We start from the raw sequence: 22296 nt of genomic DNA on the forward strand, positions 1-22296 counted from the left end.
AAAAGCATGGTACCATCATCTGCTTCTGGTGAGAGCTTCAGGCTGCTTCCAATCACAGTAGAAAGAGAAGGGGAGCCAGTATGTTCAGGGATCATATAGTGAAAAAACAAGCAAGAGAAAATTAGGTGAGATATTCCAGGCTGTTTTTAACAACCGGTTTTCATGGGAATGAATAGAACAAACTTAAATTGTAAATTTGTTTAAGTTCTTTGTACTGCGAGGACAGCACCAAACCATTCATGAGGGATCTTCCCCCATGACCCAAACACCTCGCATTAGGCATCACTTCCAAAATTGGGAATCAAATTTTAACATGAGCTTCGTTTGGTCAAATACTCAATCTATAGCAGATGGCTTAAGAAAGCACAGCTTTTCTGTGAGAACTGAGAGCTCACATCCACCCAGGAGTAGAGTAAGCTGTTTATTCTTTACAAAAACTCTTTTTAAAAATTTTATTATTATACTTTAAGTTCTAGGGTACATGTGCACAACGTGCAGGTTTGTTACATATGTATACAAGTACCATGTTGGTGTGCTGCACCCATTAACTCGTTATTTACATTAGGTATATCTCCTAATGTTATCCCTCTCCCTTCCCCCCATCCCACAACAGGCCCCAGTGTGTGATGTTCCTTATCCTGTGTCCAAGTGTTCTCATTGTTCAATTTCCACCTATGAGTGAGAACATGAAGTATTTGGTTTTCTGTCGCTGTGATAGTTTGCTCAGAATGATGGTTTCCAGATTCATCCATGTCCCTACAAAAAACATGAACTCATTCTTTTTTATGGCTGCGTAGTATTCCATGTTGCATACGTGCCACATTTTCTTAATCTAGTCTGTCATTGATGGACATTTGGGTTGGTTCCAAGTCTTTGCTATTGTCAATAGTGCTGCAATAGCCATGGCTTAGGATTGTCATGGCAATTCACACTCTTTTTGGTTCCATATGAACTTTAAAGTAGTTTTTTCCAATTCTGTGAAGAAAGTCATTGGTAGCTTGATGGGGATGGCATTGAATCTATAAATTACCTTGGGCAGTATGGCCATTTTCACAATATTGATTCTTCCTGTCCATGAGCATGGTATGTTCTTCCATTTGTTTGTGTCCTCTTTTATTTCACTGAGCAGTGGTTTGTAGATCTCCTTGAAGAGGTCCTTCACATCCCTTGTAAGTAGGATTCCTAGGTATTTTATTCCCTTTGAGGCAATTGTGAATGGGAGTTCACTCATGATTTGGTTCTCTGTTTGTCTGTTATTGGTGTATAGGAAAGCTTTTGATTGTTGCACATTGATTTTGTATCCTGAGACTTTGCTGAAGTTGCTTATCAGCTTAAGAAGATTTTGGGCTGGGATGATGGTGTTTTCTAAATATACAATCATGTCATCTGCAAACAGGGACAATTTGACTTCCTCTTTTCCTAATTGAATACCCTTTTTTTCTTTCTTCTGCCTGATCGCCCTAGCCAGAACTTCCAACACCACGTTGAATAGGAGTGATGAGAGAGGGCATCCCTGTCTTGTGCTGGTTTTCAAAGGGAATGCTTCTAGCTTTTGCCCATTCAGTATGATATTGACTGTGTGTTTGCCATGAATAGTTCTTATTATTTTAAGATACGTCCCATCAATACCTGATTTATTGAGAATTTTTATCATGAAGGGCTATTGAATTTTGTCAAAGGCCTTTTCTGCATCTATCGAGATAATCATGTAGTTATTGCCTTTGGTTGTGTTTATATGGTGGTTTATGTTTATTGATTTGCATATGTTGAACCAGCCTTGCATCCCAGGGATGAAGCCCACTTGATCATGGTGGATAAGCTTTTTGATGTGCTGCTGGATTCAGTTTGTCAGTATTTTACTGAGAATTTTTGCATCGATATTCATCAGGGATATTGGTCTAAAATTCTCTTTTTTTGTTGTGTCTCTGCCAGGCTTTGGTATCAGGATGATGCTGGCCTCATAAAATGAGTTAGGGAGGATTCCCTCTTTTTCTATTGATTGGAATAGTTTCAGAAGGAATGGTTCCAGCTCCTCCTTGTACCTCTGGTAGAATTCAGCTGTGAATCCATCTGGTCCTGGACTTTTTTCGCTGGTAAGCTATTAATGATTGCCTCAATTTCAGAGTCTGCTATTGGTGTACTCAGGGATTCAACTTCTTCCTGGTTTAGTCCTGGGAGGGTTTATGTGTCCAGGAATGTATCCATTTCTTCTAGATTTTCTAGTTTATTTGCGTAGAAGTGTTTCTAGTATTCCCTGATGGTAGTTTGTATTTCTGTGGGATCGGTAGTGATATCTCCTTTATCATTTTTTGTTGCATCTATTTGATTCTTCTCTCTGTTCTTTATTAGTCTTGCTAGCGGTCTATCAATTTTGTTGATCTTTTCAAAAAACCAACTCCTGGATTCATTGATTTTTTGAAGGGTTTGTGTGTGTGTGTGTGTGTGTGTGTATGTCTATCTCCTTCAGTTCTGCTCTGATCTTAGTTATTTCTTGCCTTCTGCTAGTTTTTGAATGTGTTTGCTCTTGCTTCTTTAGTTCTTTTAATTGTGCTTTTAGGGTGTCAAATTTAGATCTTTCCTGCTTTCTCTTGTGGGCATTTAATGCTATAAATTTCCCTCTACACACTGCTTTAAATGTATCCCAGACATTTTGGTATGTTGTGTCTTTGTCCTCATTGGTTTTAAGGGACATCTTTATTTCTGCCTTCATTTCGTTACGTACCTAGTAGTCATTCAGGAGCAGGTTGTTCGGTTTCCATGTAGTTGAGCGGTTTTGAGTGAGTTTCTTAATCCTGAGTTCTAATTTGATTGCACTGTGGTCTGAGAGACAGTTTGTTATAATTTCTGTTCTTGTACATTTGCTGAGGAGCGCTTTACTTCCAGCTATGTGGTCAATTTTGGAATAAGTGTGATGTGGTGCTGAGAAGAATGTATATTCTGTTGATTTGTGGTGGAGAGTTCTGTAGATGTCTATTAGGTCCGCTTGGTGCAGAGTTGAGTTCAATTCCTGGATATCTTTGTTAACTTTCTGTCTCGTTGATCTGTCTAATGTTGCCAGTGGGGTGTTAAAGTCTGCCATTATTATTGTGTGGGTGTCTAAGTCTCTTTGTAGGTCTCTAAGGACTTACTTTATCAATCTGGGTGCTCCCGTATTGGGTGCATATATATTTAGGATAGTTAGCTCTTCCTGTTGATCCCTTTACCATTATGTAATGGCCTTCTTTGTCTCTTTTGATCTTTGTTGGTTTAAAGTCTGTTTTATCAGAGACTAGTATTGCAGCCCTTGCCTTTTTTTTTGTTTTCCATTTGCTTGGTAGATCTTCCTCCATCCCTTTGTTTTGAGCATATGTGTGTCTCCACACATGAGATGGATCTCCTGAACAGCACACTGATGGGTCTTGACTCTTTATCCAATTTGCCAGTCTGTGTCTTTTAATTGGGGCATTTAGCCCATTTACATTTAAGGTTACTATTGTTATGTGTGAATTTGATCCTGTCATTATGATGTTAGCTGGTTATTTGGCTCATTAGTTTCTACGGTTTCTTCCTAGCATCAGTGGTCTTTACAATTTGGCATGTCTTTGCAGTGGCTGGTACTGGTTGTTCCATTCCATGTTTAGTGCTTCCTTCAGGGTCTCTTGTAAGGCAGGCCTGGTGGTGACAAACTCTCTCAGCATTTGATTGCCTGTAAAAGATTTTATTTCTCCTTCACTTACGAAGCTTAGTTTGGCTGGATATGAAATTCTTGGTTGAAAATTCCTTTCTTTACAAATGTTGAATATTGGCCCCCACTCTCTTCTGACTTGTAGAGTTTCAGCCAAGAGAGCCACTGTTAGTCTGATGGGCTTCCCTTTGTGGGTAACCCGGCCTTTCTCTCTGGCTGCCCTTAACATTTTTTTTTCCAACTTTGACGAATCTGACAATGATGTGTCTCAAGGAGTATCCCTGTGGCATTCTCTGTATTTCCTAAATTTGAATGTAGGTCTGCCTTGCTAGGTTGAGGAAGTTCTCCTGGATAATATCCTGCACAGTGTTTTCCAACTTGGTTCCATTCTCCCCGTCTCTTTCATGTACAGCAATCAGACGTAGATTTCGTCTTTTCACATAGTCCCATATTTCTTGAAGGCTTTGTTCATTTCTTTTTACTCTTTTTTTCTCTAAACTACTCTTCTCACTTCATTTCATTCATTTGATCTTCATTCACTGATAACCATTATTCCAGTTGATTGAATCGGCTACCAAAGCTTGTGCATGTGTCATGTAGTTCTCATGCCATGGTTTTCAGCTCCATCAGGTCGTTTAAGAACTTCTCTACACTGATTATTCTAGTTAGCCATTCGTCTAATCCTTTTCAACGTTTTTAGCTTCCTTGTGATGGGTTCAAACATCCTCCTTTAGCTCGGAGAAGTTTGATTGTCTGAAGCCTTCCTCTCTCAACTCATCAAAGTCATTCTCTGTCCAGGTTTGTTCCATTGCTGGCGAGGATCTGCTTTCCTTTGGAGGAAAAGAGGTTCTCTGATTTTTAGAATTTTCAGCTTTTCTGCTCTGGTTTCTCCCCATCTTTGGGGTCTTATCTACCTTTGGTCTTTGATGATGCTGATGTACAGATGGGGTTTTGGTGTGGGTGTCCTTTCTGTTTGTTAGTTTTCCTTCCAACAGTCAGGAACCTCAGCTGCAGGTCTGTTGGAGTTTGCTGGAGGTCCACTCCAAACCTTGTTTACCTGGTTATCACCAGCGGAGGCTGCAGAGCAGCAAATATTGCAGAACAGCAAATGGTGCTGCCTGATCATTCCTCTGGAAGCTTCATCTCAGAGGGGGATCTGACCATCTGAGGTGTCAGTCTGCCCCTACTGGGAGGTGCCTCCCATTTAGGCTACTCAGGGGTCAGAGACCCACTTGAGGAGACAGTCTGTCCGTTCTCAGATCTCAAACTCCATGCTGGGAGAACCACTAGTGGAATCTACAGAGGCAGGCAGGGCTCCTTGAGCTGTGGTGGGCTCCACCCAGTTCGAGCTTCCTGATCACTTTGTTTACCTACTGAAGTATCAGCAATGGTGGACGCCCCTCCCCCAGCTCACTGCCACCTTGCAGTTCAATCTCAGACTGCTGTGCTAGCAATGAGAGATGTTCTGTGGGCGTGGGACCCTCTGAGCCAGGCACGGGATATAATCTCCTGGTTTGCCATTTGCTAAGACTCTTGGAGAAGCACAGTATTAGGGTGGGAATGACCCGATTTTTCAGGTGCTGTCTGTCTCTGCTTCCCTTGGCTAGGAAAGGGAATTCTCTGACCCCTTGTGCTTCCCAGTTGAGACAATGCCTCACCCTGCTTTGGCTCTCTCTTGGTGGGCTGCACCCACTGTCCTGCACCCACTGTCTGGCAAGACTCAGTGAGATGAACCCAGTACCTCAGTTGGAAATGCAGAAATCACCCGTCTTCTGCGTCGCCCACACTGGGAGCTGTTGACCGGAGCTGTTCCTATTCAGCCATCTTGGAACCTCCCCAGCACTGAAGAACTCTTTTATGATTTTTTTTTTTTTTTAAAGAAAGAAAAGAAAACCTGGGAGAGTGTGATTGGAATAGGTTTCATATTTTTTGGTGAGGACATGCTTACCTTTGCAGTGACAGTAAGCCCATGGGTTATCTTCTGACCTCCTGGTTCATAGCCCTTTGTACATTGGAAAGAGCATTCATAGCCCTTCTTTCACTTGAGTTGTCCAATATAGTGGAGAGAAATAGGACAAGATTTATCATATTTATTTGACACATAAATATACTGATACTTGGCAAGATAAAGTGATGGGGAAGAGCCCCTAGTTATTACATGATATTGTCAGGTTGATAATTGAACAAGTTTGGACAACATGCTTTCCTCCTTTCCCACTATTTCCAGTCTACTGTCAAGTCTTGGGTGATTCCCTTTCTTCTGTTGTTCTGTTTTTTCCTTTTTTGTATAAATTTAGGGAGTATAATGCAGTTTTGATATAGGGATATATTGTTAGTGGTGACCTCTAGGCTTTTAGTGTAACCATCACATGAATAGTGTACATTATACCCAGTTAGTAATTTCTTATCCCTCCACACCTCTCACACTTCAAGTCTCCAATGTCTACTATTCCACACTCTATGTCCATGTGTGCACATTATTTATTAATGGCAAAAACCACACTTATGTTTGCACCAACCTACATAGCCCCTGAATATAAGCGAAAAAAATGTTGTATTTGACTTTCTGTTTCTATGTTGTTCACTTAAAATAATGGCCACTAGTTCCATCCATGTTTCTGCAAAAACCATTATTTTATTCTCTTTTATTACTGAGTAGTATTTCATGTTATATGTATACTACATTTTCTTTATCTAATCCTCCATTGATGGACACTTAGTTTGATTTCATATCTTTGCTATTGTGAACAGTGTTGTGATAAACATGTGAGTGTAGATATCTTTTTGATATAATGATTTGTTTTCCTTTGGGTAGATACCTTGTAGTGGGATTGCTGGACCAAATGGTAGCTGTATTTTTAGTTCTTTGAGAAATCCCCATATAGTTTTCCATAGAAGTTGTACTAATTTACATTCCCCCCAACAGTGTATAATGTTCCCTTTTCTCTGCATCTTTGTCAACATCTGCTTTTTTTTTTTTTTTTTTTTTTTTTTGGCTTTTTAATAATAGTTATTCTGACTGCGTATCTATCTTGTCTTGATCAGTCCACTTTTCTGCATTGTCATTGTCCCTGTATCCCAAACCCTTCAGTCCACTCTTCAATCTATTTTCTATGCAGCAGTCAGAGTAGTCTTTCTAATATGTAAATCTGGTCATGACACTCTCCTATTTATTACATTTCCAGTTGCTCTTAAGATAAACAACAATCTCTTGAACCTATGCTTGAACCTTCAGCTATGCCCTGACCCCAGAAGTGGAGTGTACGAGGCAGGCAGGCTTCCTTGAGCCTAGACATCTCCACGTGGTCTTACTAGCTTAACTCTCCATCCCTATCTCTTTCCACCCCTCCTTTGCATTCTTCTGTCCAATAACTTTGACATTTTTGAGGTTTTTGAAGATTCTTGGCTTTCTTCTTACTCCTATCTCTGCCTTTCCTATTCCCTCTGCCTACCATACTCTATTCCCCACTCCTCTTTACTTGGCAACCTTTTACTTGTCCTTCAAGACCTGTCTCCAGCATTGCCTTCTCAGGGAAATTTTCACTGAGATTTCTTTCTACCAAAGTTGAGTTAAGTGCCCCTTCTCTGAACTTCTGTGACACCCAGAACTTCTTGTTAATATCGCTGTTATTATGCCATATTATAATCATCCATTGATATGTATTTTCCAGCAGATTGTGAGTGCCATAAGATCAAGAATCATGTCAATTTTAACTGTCAACAATGTCTCCAGCACCTAGCACAGGGCATGGTGCAAAATGGATGCTTATAGATATTTCTTGATTAATTGGATGAATGAATGCATGAAGAAATGTGAGAATAAATGAATGATGAATACCATGTCACCCACCCTGCACCCTAGTGTTTTTTCTACTTTGAAGCAGCATATTGGAATATAAAGATAGTCATTTAGCCTTCTGGTTATCATTCTCAGTGAATATTTAGGGCATGTTTACTAGTAATAGGACCTTAATCTTGGAGGAAGGGGCCTGGCATCTGCTGTGTGCCTGGCACACCCCTAAACTATCCACATACAATGCATTCATTCACCAGTTAAATCTTTAGTACCTACCCTATGCCAGTGGAAACTATGATTATCCTTACTTTATGGATTAGGGAACTGAAGATCAGAGAGGCTAAGTCATTTGCCAAAGACCACACAACCATTAAGTGGTAAAGCTGGAATTTAAGTGGTAAAGTTTGGAAGCTGGGATTTGAATCTAACCTTGTGTGATTCTAAAACATACCTGCTGTATTGAACTAACCCAGACCATGGTTACTTGAGAACAAAGTCTGCTTTCCTATTCTCTACATTATAGGATACCCAACAAAAGTTTAACACTTAAATAATGATGTTATCAATGACTCATTAAGGCTATAGCTTTTCAGCAGTTCATAGATTTACAGAATGGAACAAATTTCTATGCATTGCCTTATCTTAGTCCTCTTCTCCTGGCAGCTGAAATAGTCATTTGTAATAGAGGTCAGTGCAGAAAAAAAAAAAAAAGGCTAGTACAATGGAAATTCCATGTTTGAACCGTATCTTAGGGACAACTGCAGAGGAAAGGCTGCCTTTCTCAGAACTTGGCTGTGAGGATCTGACTGAGATTTTCTCTTGTTATAATAATGACTCTCAGTTGTATAAGGAAATGCAGTTTACAGATCATTTTTATATCTCCTATTTTATTTGAAACTCAGAACTTCATTTGAGGGTGAAGAAACAGGCTCAAAAATACCTTGTCACTTTGTTAAGGTAACACAGAACTGGAATTTATAGGTTTCTCAACTGTAAAAAAGACTACACAAATGGAAAGATTTAATTTTATTGGGCTTAGGATAATTTGCTGGGAAGAGAGGCTGGTCTGTTTCTCACAGCTATGTGTGTTAGAAGACAAGTAGGGGAAGAGTCAGGCTATAGATTGCTTGTAAACCACGCATGAGTTTTTTACTTTCCTTGTTGTGTGAAGTATAGTCTGCTACTTGTTCAATATTGGTTCTTCTATTCTGTAGTAATGAACATTTTAATCAAATGCAAGGCTGCCCAGCTCAAGACTGTGTTTCCAAGCCTCTCTTTCTGCTAGGTGTTACCATTTGACTAGGTTCTGGCCAGTGGCAGAGATGTCTAAAACTTTTGTGTTGCTTTTCTTTACTTCCTCTTTTTTTTAAAAAATAAATTTATTGTTTTTATTTAAGATGTACAGTGTGATGTAATAAGATACATGGCTACTATAGTGGAACAAGTTAACCTACCCATCATCTAACATAGTTACTCATTCCCTCCTCTACCCCTGGCAAGAACAACTATAATCTATTCATTTAGCTAAAGTACTGAATAAAATACACTATTATTAACTATAGCCCTCATGTTGTACATTAGATCTTTCAAATTGTTCATCCTACATATTTGCTACTTCTATGCTTTGCTCTACATCTCCCTATTTCCTACTTCTCTCTCACCCTGGTAACCAATACTTTATTCTATATCTCTATATACTTGACCTATTTTTTTAATCCCACATATAGATGAGATTATGCAATATTCTTATTTCTGTGTCTGGCTTATTTTACTTAGCATAATGTCCTCCAGATCCATCCATGTTGTGGGAAATGGCAGGATCTCCTCCTTTATTAAGGCTGAATAATATTCCATTGTATATGTACAGCCGTGTATTGCTTAATGATGGGAATTCATTCTGATACATGTGTTGTTAAGTGATTTCATCATTGTGTGAACATCATAGACTGTACTTTCACAAACCTAGATGGTGTAACTTACTACACACTTAAGCTATATTGCATAACTTATTGTTCCTAGGCCATAAACATGTACAGCCTGGCAGTGTACTGAATACAGTAGGCAATTGTTACACAATGGTGTTTGTGTACCTAAACATAGAAAAATACAGTAAAAATATGGTATTAAAGTCTTATGGTACCACCATTGTATATACAGTTCATTGTTGATCAAAAGGCCATTATGTAATGCATAACTGTATACCACAGTTTCTTTATTCATTTGTCCACTGATGGATACCTAGGTTGTTTTTATATCTTGGCTGCTATGAATAATGCTGCAATGAACATGAACGTACAAACATCTTTATGAAGTTGTGATTTCACTTCCTTTTGGTATGTACCCAGAATAAGGATTGCTGAGTCATACAGCAGTTCTAATTTTATCTATTAATAGCCTCCATTCTGTTTTCCGTAATAACTGCACCAATTTACATTCCCACCAGTGGTATACAAGAGTTCCCGTTTCTCCATATTCTCACCAACACTCGTTATCTCTTGTCTTTTTGATAATAGCTATCCTTATAGGTGTGAGGTTTTTTTTTCCATCTTTTTTTTATTTGAGACGGAGTCTGGCTCTGTCACCCGGGCTGGAGTGCAGTGGCCGGATCTCAGCTCACTGCAAGCTCCGCCTCCCGGGTTTACGCCATTCTCCTGCCTCAGCCTCCCGAGTAGCTGGGACTACAGGCGCCCGCCGCCTCGCCCGGCTAGTTTTTTGTATTTTTTTAGTAGAGACGGGGTTTCACCGTGTTCGCCAGGATGGTCTCGATCTCCTGACCTCGTGATCCGCCCGTCTCGGCCTCCCAAAGTGCTGGGATTACAGGCGTGAGCCACGGTGTGAGGTTTTTATTTGCATTTTCTTGATAATGAATAATGGCGAGCACTTTTTCATGTACCTGTTGGCCATTTCTGTGTCATCTTTGGAAAAATGTCTATTTAAGTTCTTTGCCCATTTTAAAATTTGGCTATATATTTTTTGTCTATTGAGTTGCATGTGTTCTTTATAAATAATGACTATTAACCTCATTTTATTTATGGTTTACAAGTGTTTCTCTCCCAATATATAGGTTGCCCTTTCCTTTTGTTGGCTGTTTTTGATGCTATGCAGAAGCTTAGTTTGATATACTCCCATTTATTTATTTTTGTTTTGTAGCTTGAGATTGTGGTGTGATATCCAAGAAATTGTTGCCAATACCAATGTCAAGGAGATTTTCCCCTATGTTTTCTTCTAAGAGTTTTATGGTTTCAGGTCTTACATTTAGTTTTTTTTATTCATTTTGAATTAACTTTTGTATATGGTGAGTGATAAAGGTTTAATTTCATCTTTTTGAATATGGAAATCCAGTTTTCTCAGCACCATTTATTGTAGAGACTATCCTTTTCTCATTGTGTCTTTTGGGTGCCCTTGTTGAAATTAGTTGATAATTGTTTTTATTTATTTCTGGTCTCTCTATTCTATTCCACTGATCTATGTGTCTGTTTTTATATAAGTACCATAGTGGTTTGATTATTACAATTTTGTAATATAGCTTGAAATCAGGAAGTGCGATGCCTCCAACTTTGTTTTTTCTTCTTAAAATTGTTTTGGCTATTTGAAGTCTTTTGTGTTGTGGTCCCATTTGAATGTTAGGATTTTTTTCCCCTATTTCTGTGAAGAATTCCATTGGAATTTTGATACAGATTGCATTGAATTTTTATATCGCTTTAGGTAGTATAAACATTCTAAGAATATTTCTTCTTTTGATCAATGAGCATGGAATATCTTTACTTCTAATTGTGTCCTCTTCAATTTATTTTATTAATGTTTTGTAGTTTTCAGTGTACAAGTCTTTTACCTCTTTGGATAAATTTATTTGTAAGTATTCTATTTTCTCTGATGCTATTGTAAATGGGATTGGTTTCTCGATTTTCTTTTCAGTCAATTCCTTATGTATATACAAATGCCATAGATTTTTGTAAGTTGATTTTGTATCCTGCAACTTTACTGAATTTATTTATTAGATCTAATAGTTTTTTGGTGGTGTCTTTGAGGGTTTCTACATATACGATAATTTCATCTGCAAATGGAGATAATTTTCTTTCTTTCTTTCTGATTTTTTTTTAGGTCTTATTTTTGTCTATTTGCTCTTGATAGCACTCCCACTACTATGCTGAATAGGTAGCAAAAGTGGCCATCCTTGTTTTGCATCAGGTAGCAGAGGAAGGAAAGGCTTCTCGTTTCTCCCCATTGATTATGATGTTTGCTGTGGGTTTTTCATAAATGCCCTTTATTATGGTGAGGAACTTTCCTTCCATATCTAAACTGTTAAGGGTCTTTATCAATAAAGAATATTAAACTTTGTTGAATACTTTTTGTGTCAGTTGTTGATCATGTGGTTTTTGTCTTTCAGTCTGTTCATGTGATGCAACACATTGATTGATTTGCATGTATTAAACCAACTGTGCATACCAGGGTAAATCCCACTTGATCATGGTGTATAATTTTCTTGATGTACTGTTTAATTCAATATGCTAATATTGTATTAAGGATTTCTGCATCAATGTTTATAAGAAATATTGGCCTTTAGTTTTCTTTCATTGTGGTGTCTTTGTCTGGCTTAGGTTTCAATGTTATGTTGGCCTTATAAGATGTGTTAGGAAGTATTCTCTCCACCTCTATTTTTTGGGGTAGTTTAAGAAATATTTGTATTAATTCTTCTCTGAATGGTTGGTGGATTTCAGCTGTGAAATCATCTGGTCCAGGGCTTCTCTTTGAGGGGAGATTTACAATTATTATTACAATCTCTTTGCTAGTGGTTTATTCAGGCTTTCTGTTTCTTCATGATTCTACCTTTATAGGTTGTATTTTTTTCTAGAAATTTATACGTTTTCTCTAGGTTATCAGATATTTTGGCATATAATTGTTTATGACAGTTTCATATAACCGTTTTTCATTTGCCCAGTTGAGATCAGAAGGACCATATGAGCCTTTTTATTTCTAATTTGTCTGCTGTAATTTCTCCACTTTCTGTTAGTTTGTTCTTGTTTTACTATTTCCATGAGACATAAGGTTTGACTACTTAGTTGAGATCTTCTCTTTTTTAAATGAAGACATTTATCATTATAAATTTCTCTCCTAGAACTGCTTTTTCTGCATCTATAGGTTTTGACATGTTATGTTTCCACTGTCATTTTTCTCCAGATTTTAAAAATTTCCCTTTTGATTTCCTTCTTGACACATTTGTTACTCAGGAGCATGTTTTTAAATTTTTACACATTAGTGAATTTTCCAAAATTGTTACTGATTTCTAGTTTTATGCCGTTGTGGTGGGAAACAGTATGTGATATAATTTTGATCTTCTTAAGTTTTTTAAGACTTGTTTTGTGACACACCATACGGTCCATCCAGGAGAATGTAACATGTACACTAGAGAAGAATATGTATTCTGCTGCATTTGGATAGAAGGTTTTGTATATATCCATTAGGTCCATTTTGTCTAAAGTGCAGTTTAATTTCAGTAGTTCCTTATTAATTTTATGTCTGGTTGATCTGTTCATTCCTGAAAGTGAGGTATTAAAACCCCCTAATATTATTGTACTGCTATCTATTTTTTCTTTATATTTATTAACGTTTGCTTTATATACTTAGGTGTTCTAATGTTGAGTGGATCTATATGTACGTTTGTTATGTTTTCTTGATGAACTGAGCCCTGTATCATTAAATAATGACCATCTTTGTTTCTTTTGACAGTTTTTGAATTGAAGTCTATTTTCTATAGCCACTTCTACCCTCATTTGATTATCATTTTCATGGAATATCTTTCTCCATCCCTTCATTTTCAGCCTATGTCCTTAAGGCTAACGTGAATCTCTTGTAGGCAGCATACATGTAAGGACTTACTACTGTCATTTTGTTAATGATTTTCTACTTGTTTTGTAGAACCTTTGTTTCTTCCTCTCTTGTTTATCTTTGTGATTTGGTTATTTTCTGTAGTGCTGTTTTGATTCCTTTCATTATATTTTTTTGTGTGTATATGCTATAGTTTTTGCTTTATGGTTACCATGAGGTTTACATAAAATATAGTTATAATAGAATATTTTACAGTAATAACAAATTAACTTCAGTAGCATACAAAAATTCTAAAATGTTACCTTCCCCCTGATAATTTGTCATTTTGGTGCCAGAGTTTATATCTTTTTGTATCATATATTTCTTTTTAAAATTTTTATTTTATTATTTTAATTTTTAATTTCTATTTTAGGCTCAGGGCTACATATGCAGGGTTGTTGTATCGCTAAATTGCATGTCATAAAGGTTTGGTGTGCAGATTAATTCACCACCCAGATATTAAGTACAGTACCCAATAGGTAGCTTTTCAATCCACTTCCTCCCCCGACATTCCAGCCTCAAGTAAGCCCTGGTGTCTGTTTTTTCCTTCTTTGTGTCTATGTGTGCTCAATGTTTAGCTCCCACTTAAAAGTGAGAACTTGTGGTATTTGGTTTTCTGTTTCTGCATAGGTTTGTTTAGGACAATGGCCTTTAGCTCCATCTATGTTGCCGCAAAGGAGATGATGTCATTATTCTTTTTTGTGGCTGGATAAAGAAATGTAGCACATTTTCTTTATCCAGATCACGAGTGATGGGCAGTTAGGTTGATTCCATGACTCTGTTATTGTGAATAGTGCTGCAATGAACATGTGTCTTTGTGGCAGAAGGATTTTTATGGTAGAAAGATGTTTATTCCTTTGGATATATACCCAATAATGGGATTGCTGGGTCAGATGGTACTTTTGGTTTTACGTCTCTGAGAAATCACCACCCTGCTATCCACAATGGTTGAATTAATTTACATTCTCACCAGCAGTGTATAAGCCTACCTATGCTTTTACAGCCTCACCAGCTTCTGCTATTTTTTGACTTTTAGTAACAGTCATTCTGACTGGTACGAGATACCATCTAATTGTGGTTTTGAATTTCATTTCTCTAATGATTAGTGATGTTAAGCATTTTTTCGTATGCTTGTTGGCCGCATGTATGTCTTATTTTGAAAAGTGTCTGCTCACGTCCTTTGCCCACTTTTTAGTGGGGTTGTTTGTTTTCTGCTTGTTAATTCATCTAAGTTTCTTATAGATTCTTGATGTCAGACCTTTGTCAGACTTGTAGTTTGCAAATATTTTCTCCCATTCTGTGTGTTGTCTATTTACTCTATTGATAGCTTATTTTGCTGTGAGGATTTTTTTTAAGTTTAATTAGATCCCATTTGTCAATTTTTGTTTTGCTTAAATTACTTTTGACATCCCGTTATAAAATCTTTGCCAGGTCCTATGTCCAGAATGGTATTGCCTAGGTTATCTTTCAGGGTTTCTATAATTGTAGGTTTTACATTTAAGTCTTAAACCCATCTTGAGTTGATTTTTATATACGATGTAAGGAAGGAGTCCAGCTTTAATCTTCTGCCTGTGGCTAGCCAGTTATCCCGTACAATTCATTGAATAGTGAGCCCTTTCCCCATTGCTTGTTTATGTCAACTTTATGAGAGTTCAGATGGTTTTATGTGTGTAGCTTTATTTCTGGGATCTCTATTCTGTTCCATTGGTCGATGTGTCTGTGTACTAGTATCACGCTATTTTGGTTACTTTAGCCTTGTAATATAATTTGGAGTTAGGTAATGTGATACTTTCAGCTTTGTTCTTTTTGCTTAGGATTTCTCGGGCTATTCAGGCTCTTTTTTAGTTCCATATGAATTTTGAAATAGTTTTTTTAATTGCTAAAAATGACATTGGTAGTTTGATAGGAACAGTGTCAAATTCATAGATTGCTTTGGGCAGTATGGCCATTTTAACAATATTGATTCTTCCAATCCATGAATATAGAATGTTTTTCCTTTTGTTTGTGTCATCTCTGATTTCTTTGAGCATTGTTTTGTAATTCTCAGTGTAGAGTTCTTTCACCTCCCTGGTTAGCTATATTTCTAGGTATTTTATTCATTTTATCATGATTATTAATTGGATTGCATTTTTTATTTGGCTGTCAGCTTGGAAGTTATTGGTTTATAGAAATGCTACGGAGTTTTGCATATTCATTTTGTAGCCTGGAACTTTGCTGACGTTGGTTATCAGATCTAAGAGCTTTTGAGTGAAGACTGTGTGGTTTACCTGGTATAGAATCATGTTGTCTGCAAAAAGAGATAGTTTGACTTCCCCTCTTCCTATTTGGGTGCCTTTTATTTCTTTCTCTTGTCTGATTGCTCTGGCAAGGGCTTCCAGTACTATGTTGAATGGCATCCTTGTCTTATTACAGGTCTCAAGGGGAATGCTAAGGGATGCAGTGACTCCTCAAGTGGGTCCCTGACCCCCGTGCCTCCTGTCCGGGAGACACCTCTCAGCAGGGGTCGACAGAAACCTCATACAGAAGAGCTCCAGCTGGCATATGGTAGGTGCCCCTCTTGGACAAAGCTTCCAGAGGAAGAATTAGGCAGCAATCTTTCCTGTTTTGCAGCATCTGCTGGTGATACCCAGGCAAACAGGGTCTGGAGTGGACCTCCAGCAAACTCCAGCTGACATGCAAAAGAGGAGCCTGACTGTTGGAAGAAAAACTAACAAACAGAAAGCAATAATATCAACATCAACAATGAGGATGCCCACACAAAAACCCCATCCAAAGATCACCAGCATCAAAGATCAAAGTTAGATAAATCCATGGAGTTGAGAAAGAAACACGCAAAAAAGCTGAAAATTCCAAAAACCAGAATGCCTCTTCTCCTAAGGATCACAACTCTTCATGAGCAATGGAACAAAACTGGATGGAGAATGAGTTTGATGAATTGAAATAAGTGGGTTTTAGAAGGTGAACAATAAAAAACTCTGAGCTAAGGAAGCATGTTCTAACTCAATGCAAGGAAGCTAAGAACCTTGATAAAAGGTTACAGGAGATGCTAACTAGAATAAGCAGTTTAAAAAAGAACATAAATGACAAGATGTGGCTGAAAAACAGAGCACAGGAACTTTGTGAAGCATACAGAAGTATCAATAGTTGAATTGATCAAGGAGAAGAAAGAATATCAGAGACTGAAGATCAACTTAATGAAATAAAGCATGAAGACAAGATTAGAGAAAAAAGAATGAAAAGGAATGAACAAAGCCTCCAACAAATATGAGATTATGCAAAAAGACCAAACCTACAATTGACAGGGAGAATGGAACCAAGTTGGAAAACACACTTCAAAATATTATCCAGGAGAACTTCCCCAATCTAGCAAAACAGGCCAACATTCAAATTCAGGAAATAGAGAACACAACTAAGATACTCCTCAAAAAGAGCAACCCCAAGACACATAATTGTCAGATTCATCAAAGTTGAAATGAAGGAAAAAATGTTGAGGGCAGCCACAGAAAAGGTCAGGTTGCCCACAAAGGGAAGCCCTTCGAACTAACAGTGGATGTCTCTGCAGAAACCCTACAAGTCAGAAGTTAGTGAGGGCCAATATTCAATATTCTTAAAGAAAAGAATTTTCAACCCAGAATTTCATATCCAGCCAAACTAAGCTTCATAAGTGAAGAAGAAATAAAATCATTTACAGAGAAGCAAATGCTGAGGGATTTTGTCTCCAGCAGGCTTGCCTTACAAGAGCTCCTGAAGGAAACATTAAATATAGAAAAAACAAAAACAAAACAAAATAACTGGTACAAGCAACTTCAAAAAACACAGCAAAATATAAAGACCAATGACACTATGAAACAACTGCATCAACTAGTGTGTAAAATAACCAGCTAGCATCATGACAGGATCAAATTCACACATAACAATATTACCCTTAAATGTAAATGCCCCAATTAAAGACACAGACTGGCTAATTGGATAAAGAATCAAGACCCATCAGTGTGCTGTATTCAGGAGACCCATCTCATGTGCAAAGACACACATAGGCTCAAAACAAAGGGATGGATGAATATTTACCAAGCAAATGGAAAGAAAAAAAAAGCAGGGGTTGCAATCCTAGTCTCTGATAAAACAGACTTTAAACCAACAAAGGTCAAAAAAGACAAAGAAGGGCATTGCATAATGGTAAAGGGATCAATATAACAAGAAGAACTAACTATCCTAAATATATATGCACCCAATACAGCAACACCAAGTTTCATAAAGCAAGTTCTTAGAGACCTACAAAGATACTTAGACTCCCACATAATAATAGTGGGAGAGTTTAACGCCTCACTGTTAATATTATACAGATTGGCGAGACAGATTTTTTTTTTTTTTTTTTTTTTTGAGATAAAGTCTTGCTCTTACCTAAGGTTGGAGTGCAGTGGTGTGATCTCGGCTCACTGCAACCTCTGCCTCCTGGGTTCAAGTAATTCTTCTGCTTCAGCCCCCTGAATAGCTTGGATTACAGGTGTGTGTCACCACACCGGCTAATTTTTGTATTTTTAGTAGAGACAAGGTTTCACCATGTTGGTCAGGCTGGCCTCAAACACCTGACCTCATGATCCGCCAGCCTCAGCTTCCCAAAGTGCTGGGTTTACAGGCATGAGCCACTGCACCTAGCCTAGAAAATTAACAAGAATATTCAGGACTTGAACTCAGCTCTGGACCAAGTGGACCTAATAGATATCTACAACACTCTCCACACCAAAGCAACAGAATATACATTCTTGTCAGCACCACGTAGCACTTATTCTAAAACTGACCATATAGTTTGAAGTAAAGCACTCCCCAGAAAATGTAACATAATGGAAATCATAAGAGACAGTCTCTCAGACCACAGTGCAATCAAATTAGAACTCAGGATTAAGAAACTCGGTCAAAACCACACAACTACATGGAAACTGAACAGCCTCCTCCTGAATGACTACTGGATACATAAGGAAATTAAGGCAGAAATAAATAAGTTCTTTGAAACCAATGAGAACAAAGACACAGTGTACCAGAATCTCTGCAACATAACTAAAGCAGTGTTTAGAGGGAAATTTATGGCACTAAATGCCCACATGAGAAAGCGGGAAAGATCTAAAATCAACAACCTAATATCACAATTAAATGAACTAGAGAAGCAAGAGCAAACAAATTCAAAAGCTGGCAGAAGACAAAATAAAACTAAGATCAAAGCAGAACTGAAAGTGTTAGAGACATGAAAAACTATTCCAAACTTCAACGAATATTTCTTTTTTTGAAAACATTAACAAAATATGTAGACTGCTAGCCAGACTAATAGAAAAGAGTGAAGAATCAAATAGGCAAAATAAAAAATGATAAAGGGGATATCACCACTGATGCCACAGAAATAAAATCTTCTATTGGAGAATACTATAAACATCTCTATATAAATAAACTAGAAAATCTCGAATAAATGGATAAATTCCTGGACACATACACCCTCCCAAGACTAATCCAGGAAGAACTTGAATCCTTGAATAGACCAATTACAAGTTCTGAAACTGAGGCAGTAATTGATAGCCTACCAATAAAAAATGCCCAGGACCAGATGGAGTCACAGATGAATTCTACCAGAGGTACAAAGAGGAGCTGGTCCCATTCTTTCTGAAACTATTCCAAACAATAGAAAAAGAGAGACTCCTCCCTAACTCAATTTATGAGGCCAGCATTATCTTGATACTAAAACCTGGAAGAGACACAACAAAAAACCAAAATTTCAGGCCAATACCCCAGATGAACACCGAAGTGAATATCCTCAGTAAAATACTGTCAAACCAAATCCAGTAGCATATCAAAAACTTATCCCCCAAGACAAGTCAGCTTCATCCGTGGGATGCAAGGCTGGTTAATATATGAAAATCAATAAACATAATCCATCATATAAACAGAACCAATGACAAAAATCATGATTATCTCAATAGATGCAGAAAAAACCTTCAATAAAATTCAACACCTTCATGCTAAAAACACTCAATAAACTAGGTATTGATGAACATATCTCAAAATAATAAGAGATTCAGGAGGTTGAGGCTGCAGTGAGCCATGGTTGCACTACTGTAATTCAGCTTGGGTGACAGATAGGATCCTGTCTCAAAAAAAGGAAGAGGCAGAAGAAACTTCAGGGTTTTGAGCCTGGCAAATTGGTGATTCATCTACCAAAGATAAAAAAGGAACTTGGGTGTTTTAGACCAGATCTCCTAGCATAGAAACAGTCTTTTAAATGTGTCCAAGGCTAAAAAATGATGACATAATCCAAATGATGTCTTTGAGCCATGGAAACATATAGGACCCATAGGTGAAAATGATGAACCTATAAGAGAAATGAGTGTGCAAACCTAGATGAAAGAAGGCAGCTTGATTATAGCAGAAAAGGATGGAGAGGATAATTAGGACACCTGGGGTTGGACCATGAACTTGGTTTGTTACTGGGAAACTTTTTCTCTCTCTTTGTCCTAGTACTCTTATCTATGAATGAGAATACTTGGTTGGACAAATAACACTTGGTTGAGTAGATGCTCTGTGACACACTGAGCTATGGAAAACGCTGTCAGGGGCTATTGAGGTAGAGATGGAGGGAGGAAAAACAGCCAGGTCTATTGGCTACTCCTCTGTTTTATCAGAATCAATCAAAAAACTACATGGTATTTGGCTGTCTGCCAGTTCAGATTCTTTGTGACTCTGCTTGCCTGGCAACAACACTGGGAAACTCTACTCACCTCTCTTTATAGTCTATTGAAGAATTTTGGGTGGTTCCTTGAGTGATATGGGTGTCACAAGGATGAGTAAAAATTAAAGGGAGAGAGTTGTAGCCTGTGACATTGGGAGTTTTCTCTTAGTGACTTTACAGAGTGTGGATGATGACTCCTCAGGGTTGGAGGTTGAGCTGGAGCAACTTCTGTGGTGCTGGTTATTGAATGTTGGTCCTTTTTGATTGGACCAATCTCAAATATTGCGAATATTTTCCACTTGTTTAGTCTTGGCTTGCAGGCTTAAATGTTGCAGAACTATCAAGCTTTATTTAGCCTGTCAGGGCTGCCCTATCTATCCATGGGAATAGAGCAACACATATGGGCTACCACAAACAATGGTCATTTGAGTTGACAGTGAATTCATTAGTGTGATTTTATCATTCCAGGCTGCCTTAAACTGTTACCAGATCCTTTTCTCTAGTTGCTTGTGAGAAATAGGGGATAGGTCGGTCAAGGATCAGGAATAATAATCCCTTACCTCTGTATTCTACGTTGTGTCTTACATAGTGTTCTTTAATACAGACTCTCAGTTAAGTTTCACAAGAATCCTGTGGAGTTTATAGGGCTTAGTTTGTTACTCTCATGTGAGAGATAAAGACTCTATCTCTTTATCCTGTAATGTTTGGCTCCAACTTCACCTCCTTTGTGATAATTTCATCCACATACTTGATCCTGCCACTGCTCACCAACCACAGTACATAAACTCTATATTATGTGTGTAGCCACTTATTTTTTAGACTCTGTTGTAGATATTTGTGTTCCCTAAAAGAGCCATCATCATCTCTAACATAGCTCCATAACCGGTTTCCTTGCTCCAACTCTTACTGCCCTCCCTACTACAGTCTATTTTGAAGACAGAAACTAGATTGCTTCTTTCGAGAAACAAGTCAGATGATGTCACTTCCTGTGATCTAAACCTTGTAACGGTTCCCAATCTCACTCAGAATAAAATCTGAAGTCTTAACAATGGCTTGCAGGGCATTTTCATGTTCTTTAACCTGACTGTTATCTGTCTGACTTCCTCTCTTATTACTCTCCCCTTGCTTGCTCTGCTCCAACCACATTAGCCTCTTTGTTGTTTCTGGAATACCTCTAGCACATTCTTTCTCAAGGTTCTGTACTTTCTGTTCCTTCTGCCTAAATTATCTTTCCCCAATATCTACAGGGCTGGCTCTCTCACTTCTCTTATGTTGCTAATCAATGTAACTTTATAAAAGGGGTCTTTCTTTATTACCATATGTAAGATAACTAGATATACCTTAGCACTCCCTTTTTTCTTGCTCTGTGATATGGTTTGGTGGTGTCTCCACCAAAATTTCATGACAGATTGTAGTTCCAATAATCCTCATGTGTCATGAGATGTACCTGGTTAGAGGTAATTGAATCATGAGGGCAGTTATCCCCATGCTGCTGTTCTCATGATAGTGAGTTCTCACCAGATCTGATGGTTTTATAAGGGGCTTTCCCTCCTTTTGCTGGGCACTTCTCCTAGCTGCTGCCAAGTGAAGAAGGACCTGTTTACTTCTTCTCCTTCCACCATGATTGCAGGTTTCCTGAGGCCTCCTCAGCCATGCTGAACTGTGAGTCAATTAAACCTCTTTTCTGTATCAATTACCCAGTCTCAGATATGTCTTTACTAGCAGCAGGAGGATGGAATAATACAGTAAATTGGCACCACAAGTGGGGTACTGCTGTAAAGATACCTGAAAATGTGAAAGTGACATTGGAACTGAGTAGCAGGCAGAGGTTGGAATAGTTTGAAGGGCTCATAAGAAGAAAAATGTGGGAAAGTTTGGAACTTCCTAGAGACTTGGAGAGCTCAGAGGACAGGAAGATGTGGGAAAGTTTGGACCTTCCTAGAGACTTGAATGGTTTTGACCAAAATGCTGATAGTGATATGGACAACAAAATCCAGGCTAGGGTGGTCTCAGATGGAGATGAGGAATTTGTTGGGAACTGGAGTAAAGATCACTGTTGCTATGCAAACAGACTGGTGGCATTTTCCTCCTTCATTAGAGATCTGTGAAACTTGGAACTTGAGAGAGATGATTTAGGGTATCTGGCAGAAGAAATCTCTAAGTGGCAAAGCATTCAAGAGGAAGAAGAGAATAGAAGTTTGGAAAATTTGCAGTCTGATGATACAATAGAAAATAAAAACCCATTTTCTGGGGAGAAAT

This window comes from Papio anubis, chromosome X, assembly GCF_008728515.1.
Source record: "Papio anubis isolate 15944 chromosome X, Panubis1.0, whole genome shotgun sequence".
In the NCBI taxonomy this organism is placed as follows: domain Eukaryota; kingdom Metazoa; phylum Chordata; class Mammalia; order Primates; family Cercopithecidae; genus Papio; species Papio anubis.